This window comes from Castanea sativa, chromosome 5, assembly GCF_040712315.1.
Source record: "Castanea sativa cultivar Marrone di Chiusa Pesio chromosome 5, ASM4071231v1".
In the NCBI taxonomy this organism is placed as follows: domain Eukaryota; kingdom Viridiplantae; phylum Streptophyta; class Magnoliopsida; order Fagales; family Fagaceae; genus Castanea; species Castanea sativa.
In genome coordinates, this window is record NC_134017.1 from 61,014,586 (window position 1) to 61,021,805 (window position 7,220).

Sequence of the window (7,220 nt, forward strand, 5' to 3'; positions counted from 1 at the left end):
ATTATCTTTGCAAGGGACCTCAGCCTAAGGAATATTTGTGTGGAAAGTGATGCCCAGGTTGTAGTAAAATCCTTGAATGCCCAGGGTCAAATTTCGAGCTCCATTATTAAGGTGATTGAGGGAACAAAAATGGAACTATGTGGTTTCGATACTTGGGAAGTAAACCTTATCTGCAGAGCCAAAAATTCTGCAGCACATCTCATGGCAAAGCATGCCAAATTTATACCTGATTGTAGTATATGGGTGGAAGACACCCCACCTATTATTGCAGATCAAATTCTGTATGATGTAGCTCAGCTAAGCATTATCCAAAATTAATGAAATTTCGGTTTTATCTTGTTTATCAAAAAAAAAAAAAAAAAAACTTGATACGATTTGTATTTGGTCTAGTGCACAAGACGCACTAGACTCAAGCATCTCCCATTTTTATAGATGGCTTATGTGGAATTAAAATGATTATAATTAAAAATCTACTATAATCATAGACGAAATCATGTTGAGAGCAAGAGGGGACCTTGCCCTTGCGCAACATACCCTTTTTCTCCCCCAAATTTAACTTTTTAGTAATAAATATATCTAAGAATTCAACGGCCCAAATCGGCAAGGGAAAAAAATTACTAAATAATTGACTAGCCTATAACATTTGACCCTCCTCTAAATTAAAATCATTTTAAACAATTTTTTTTTTCAATCTTGTCTAAATTTTTATTTTGGTATTTTATTCCATTAAAATATTTAGTAAACATTTTCTACGAAATCAATTTATAGTAAACCAAAAAGAAAATCTTTTCTTAATTGATAGAAAATTAGTAAATCAAGTAATAAGAGAATAAGGGTACGTTTGGTACATTGTAATGGTAATTACTTAGGAATATGAATAAGAATTACATAGAATTCAAGATGAACTGTAATGAAATAACTATTTCTATGCTGGTTTTGGTTATCTTTCTTGGAGGGTCTCTCTATAGACTTTTCTTCACACATGATAGTGTCCATGCTGGATATCTATCAGGATACTACTACACTTGATAAGCTAATTTTTCCTTCAGCTATCACACACATTCTCACACATGCACTCGTTCCTATTCCTTCTTTACCTCTTTTTCCCATGTGGGTGCTATAAGTAAGGAATCTTTGGTTAGGAGAGTTGCTCAGTTGGTGGCCAAGGCCAAGTGACCTCGTCAGGAGTCTACTCCCTCTCAATGGGAAGATGCTAAGTTTCGTGCGTAGGATGCTGCTTATGCCTCTTGAACTTCTTCCTCATCTACTCCACCTTCTTCTTTTGGAATAGAGGCATCTCTTGCATCTTGGATTAGCTTCAACTCATTTGGGATGATTTTGGTATTCGTCTTCACCATCTTACTAATGAGATGTGTCAGATGAATACCAACATTGGCCAGATTGCTCAACGACTGTCTCACCTTGGTGGCTTCGTTCCTTCTCCCGAACAGGATCCTTCCTTGGAGTCTTCTGCTAGTGGAGAGGATGATGATGATGTTTTTGGCTCTAAGTATGATGATGAGATGAACCCTCTCAGCAATTCACCCTTTGTTATTCGTGACAAAAAGGGAAAGTAATTTTGGTTATGAGAGAGTAGTCTTGTTATTAGGGGAGAGCTAGACTAGTGATAGGGGGAAAGTGTCTTTGAGATATGTAGTGAGCTTTTTGTTGTATAGTTCTCATTACATGTACACTTGGTTTTGTAACCTTTTTACATATTGTGCACTTATTTTCTATATATGTTGATGATGTACGTTTATCACTCCTTGTATCACGTGTTGTTTCTTTTTGTTCTTTATACACATGTTTCTTGGTTTATATAACTTGTCTAAGTTTCACGCTCAATGCCTTGATGGATCTTGTTTTGTTTTTTAGCTAAGACAGGTTGCAAGTCCTTGTGTTCGTCCCATGACAGTTCATGTTCTTCCCATGACAGTTCATGTTCTTCCCGTGAACAGTTCATTTTCTTCCTCACTTCCCCAAAATTGTTCATGTTCTTCCTCAAAAATCTGGTCACCTAGAAAATTAAAAAATCAATATTTTTGTTTTTCTTCTTGAATTTTCTTAGCAACCAAACATGAAAAACACACATAACAAACTTCAAATTGAGACCAAAACCTAGAAATCATCAAAATACCAAAACATCTCTACTAGAACCAATTGACCAAACATCAAAACAAAAAAACACACCACGACCAACTCCAACAACAAACCCACCCACCCCAAGACCCACCATTGGACCCAACCAACCAGCGCTTCACAAACACCGACCACCACTACCGATCTTTGTTTCACAATGGAAATCAGAGAGAGCTAAAGGTCAGACTGAGAGTTTCAGAAGAGATAGACCCACCGCGAGACCCACCATGAAAGAGATATTGTGTGAGAGACACCAATCGGAGCAAGAGAGAGACCCACTGATCTGTAAGAAGAGAGATACCAATCTGAGCGATAAAGAGTTAGTGATGAGAGATCAGGAAGAAGAAAGAAGTAAGAAGAAAAAATTGAAGAAGAAAAAAGAAAATAAATTTGGGAAGAAGAAAGAAGAAAAGCAATAATTAAACGAAACAAGCACACAAACCAATGTAGAGAGAGAAACGAAGTGGGAGTTTTTCAAAAAAAAAATTAGTTTTTTTTTTTTTTAAAAGAAGGTTAGAATTCTTATAATTATTTTTATACTATGTGGCTTTTTTTTTTTACTTAAATTGCCAAATTTTAAAAAAAAAATATCATTTTAATGGCAACGTCAGTATTTACTATGCTAACAGTGCACCCTGTCTATCATGTAAACTATTCCCATTAGTGAGATGGTAGTAGGGACCAAAATGGAACGCCTTTTTTATTTTAGGAACTAGATATTGTAAAATTAAAAAGTAGGGACTAAAATGAGAATAGGGTCAAAACTTAGGGGCAAAAAATGCATTTTTGCCAAATCCAAAAGGAATGTGAATATTAAGATAAAGCGAATATTTAACCATTCCCATTCTAAGGTTCTTTGAACCAACACCATAATAATCATTATCCACTTCATCATCTATATAGACATTGTTTATTTTTATACTAGAGTTGCAAAAAAAAAAATCAAGATACAGCTTCACACTCAATTATTTAAGTTATGCCACTCGGCAACAATTACAAAGCATGCTAAAATAAAAAATCAATCAATCAATATGCAAATACCAGTATAACTGATAAAATCATATGTAAAAAAAAAAAATAGTAATAGCAAAACACAAATTAGTATACTAATCAAACAAATTTAACAACATTATAACTTAAAAAGCAACAAAGCGAACATCAAATTCTTCGTTTGGAAATGATGAAGCATTTTTTTTCATATTAATTACAAGTGAACTAGAAACTAGAAATAATTTGCCTATGTTAACATAATTTATTAGAAAAAAAAGCCATATCGTCACAACAAGATGGAAAAATCAAAACCCTTAAAACTTCATCAAAACCAACAATTTATTATATCAAAAATTTAGGTTTTGGTAGGATTGGTAGGATTCTATTCGATCCTACGTACAATCCTACAATTTTTATGATCCTAAATGTTTTGGTGAGATGAGATTGTAAAATTGTACAATCCTATGATCTAGATCATAATTTTGTGATTCCATTGATTCAGATTGCAACTTTGACAACCATGGTAATAATAAGTGTTTTAATAGAACATGAAACATGAATTTAAGTTTCTATTGATAGAGATCAACTTATTTATTCTTATCATTTTCTTTAGATGAAGTAACAATAAGTATTTTAACAAAATGTGAAACATGCATTTTAAATAAAATAATAGTAAGTATTTTAACAAAACATGCAACATGGTTTCAGTTGATAAACACAACAACTTATTTGTTATTATTATGTTCTTTAGATAAAGTAACAATTAACGTTGTCAATATTGGGATCCTACGTAAGATCATGGGAGGTAGGTGGAGACGTGGATCATAGGATCATATCATGGATTGTAATAAGATCCTTAATTACCTATTTTAAGATTTATACAAAAAAAAAAAAAAAATACATTGATAGCGACTCTGAGAAAAAAAAAACACATGGATGAGTGGGATATTTCTACCATTATACTAACCGTTAAAGTAGTTACACCAATTTTTTTGCTTCTACTCCATGGTTGGCAAAAAATATAAGGTTTTCATGGCAATGTTTTTAATGATCACGAATAACGACTCTTCCACAAAAACCCAATTTTCTTGGATTTGTTTGAATCCCTCTTCTTTACTATTGTAACTATTAAATAATAATAATAATAATAATAATAATAATAATAATAATAATAATTATTATTATTATTATTATTATTATTATCAATCATACGTAAATAATTCTATTAAGTTCACATATTAGGTATAGATCGATACCAATTCATCATATGTTAATTTGTTTTGGAGATGTAGGTTGAAAACTATTGGTTATGATGTAAACTATATATGAGTTATGTGTAAAATAATTCTACCAAGTTCAAATGGTAGATACTCGCTATCATACACTTTATATATATAGGAGAGAAACTCTTATGAAACTCTTAATTTGTTCACTTTGTTGGAACAAGTTTTGTTATGGATGTAAATTGGAAGTATGTTTACTCTTCATAATAGTGAATCTCATTATTATTATTATTATTATTATTATTATTATTATTTTTTATGGCCAAGGAATCTCATTAACAAATTTTATGATAAGGTCTATCATTTGTATGAGAGGAATTGGCAATTGTCACCTAATGTTAGGACATCCCATACATTTTCTTGGAATCAATTAAGAATTCAACTACAAAGAGGGCCCTTGAAATTTAATGACATCATTAAGTTACTCTGAAGTGGAAAATATAGGTTAAAATCAGTTCTGCACTTACAGTAAGCCAAAACAAAATTACTTGTATATATTCCCACACACAAAGTTGTAATTTCACTTAATTTCTTGAATGCATCAAGTTTTGAGCAGAAACTACATAACATATATTGCTTGAATTTTTTTTATCATAACATAATTTGGTAATCAAATTTTCAATCAAAACACATCAACAAATAACAACACTTTATTTTTCAATAAAGAACTAAATTATTTTCCTTCGTGAATTATTTTTTTACCTGATAATCAAGTAGCTAAAAGTACATCAAATAAGCAAGCAAATTGCAGAAAACATTCTACTTCCGCGAGTTTGGAAGAGTTGGGATGCTTTGTTCTTTCCTAAAGAAGTTACCAGGATCAACCTTAGTCTTAATCTCTACCAGCGTGCTGAAATTACCCTTGAAAGTTGAAATACTTGGTCCCATAAACTCTTCCTTCTTGGTAACTTGCCTTGCCATTATGGTTAATCCCCAAGTCAAGATCATTATAGCTGAAAAATGCCTCCCTTGGATTCTTGGACACAAATGGAGTCACGAAACTGTATAGATTTCTTATCAAATTTATATGGTAAACAGTATACATACTGAATCTTTGCCAGGTTCCCTGCTCGACGTGGGAAAGGTGTTGCCTCAGCAGGAACCTCACTCATTCTTCCACCATAAGGATTGAAAACCAGTGCCATGTGCTTCAGCTCTATCAATTTCTTCCAAATCAACTCCAACCCGTCATTTGAAATTGACTCCTTCAAATAGTCTGATTTCCTCACCAAGTAAGATAGTGCAGGTACTCGACTAAGCAAAACATCGTTTGGCGTGCCAAGAGGGATGTGTAATGCCAAAAAAGCACAGATTGAACCCAGCTGGTTTCATGGCAATCTGATTTTTTTAAACCCAATTCAGGAAAGCTCTTGTTCATGACAGAGAGAAGTTGCCCAGAGTCACCGAGGAAAAGAGCAACAAATGTAGCTCTTCTAGTGCCATTTACCACGTCCAAGTTAACCCTGATAAAAAGGTTTTCATCGAGCTTATCTGCAACATGTTGCCACTTAGACATAATGGCCGTGGCATTTTGTTCCAAGAATTTTTGGACTTTGAAAGCAGTTACTATTTCCGGAAAACTAGCTCCTCCTCCACCTCAACTTGCCCAGAACAAATCTTCTCCTATAGATTTTCTATTGAGAAGTCTTCCAATGACGTCAACTAGTTGTGCATCAATAATGTTATCGACTGAGACGCCGTACTTCCTCATCATGTTGCCGTAGCCACCTCTACTAAAGTGGCCTCCAACACCAACAATGGAACAAATCCCAGCTGGGAAACCATGAATGTTGCTTTTCTCATAGATTCGATAGTAAAGTTCACCAAGAGTTTGCTCCTGCTTGAACCCAAGCAGTCTCACTTTCAAGATCAATGTGAATGGATCGGAGATTGAAGATGTCAAGGACAAAGAATGGGACTTCTGCCACATAAGACACACCCTCATAGTCATGGCCTCCACTTCGGATTTTCATTTGGAGTTTATGGTTTTTAGCACAAACAATGGCTGCTTGAATATGAGACTCATGCAAAGCAGTGACAATGAGAAAAAGGTTTACGAGTTGTGGTCGTGTTGAATCGAAGATTTCAGATGTAGGCTTGCAAGACAGATGAGAAGGAGCCATTGTTGGGAGTATATATTGCTGCAGAGATTGGATGGGATGGCTGAGAATGGTTTAAAAGGCAGTGAATATTTGGTTTAAAATGCAGTGAATGGTTTAAAGGACTCAGAAGCTTATACCTGACATGTGAGCGAAAGTAGGAGAAATATTGAGAGCAAGTGAAACATTGTCGCCCTTAAAATGCCCATATTTGGTATATTGGATTGGGTCTAGTAACAGAGGTCGCGTTTTTACTTATGTCGCCTTGCTTAGGGGGTAATGTATAGAGAGATTGGGTACTACACACACTTAATTTAACAATTTTGTTCAATAAAATAACACTGTCTTCCTTAACTATATCATTAATTAATTCATTTTTAAAGTAATACTACATTTACAAACTTTTTTACCACAGTTTTACAAACTATTGAGTTAGCAAATTCAAACTGGTTTGCATCTAGGCCCATCACTTATATCATTTTTTTTTATTTATCAACAACCACTCTTTACAACAGTAATTTATAATTAAAAAAAAAGTTTGTAACTATAATATTCTCCTTTTAAAGGCCATAAAAAAATTATAAATCTAAAGTATAAAACAAAATATTTAAGCCCAAAAATTTAGCCCAACAAAAATTACTCGTAGAAAATTTAAAAGACATTAAGCCCAATCAACTAATTTTACATAAAACAAATAGTCCATCCCTTT

At 33.4% G+C, this 7,220-nt stretch overlaps 1 pseudogene; it reads right to left on the minus strand.

Moving 5' to 3' along the window:
- Window positions 1-5,171: 5,171 nt before the first annotated feature.
- LOC142635551 (berberine bridge enzyme-like 8) lies at window positions 5,172-6,978 on the minus strand (annotated as a pseudogene).
- Between the last annotated feature and the right edge of the window lie 242 nt (window positions 6,979-7,220).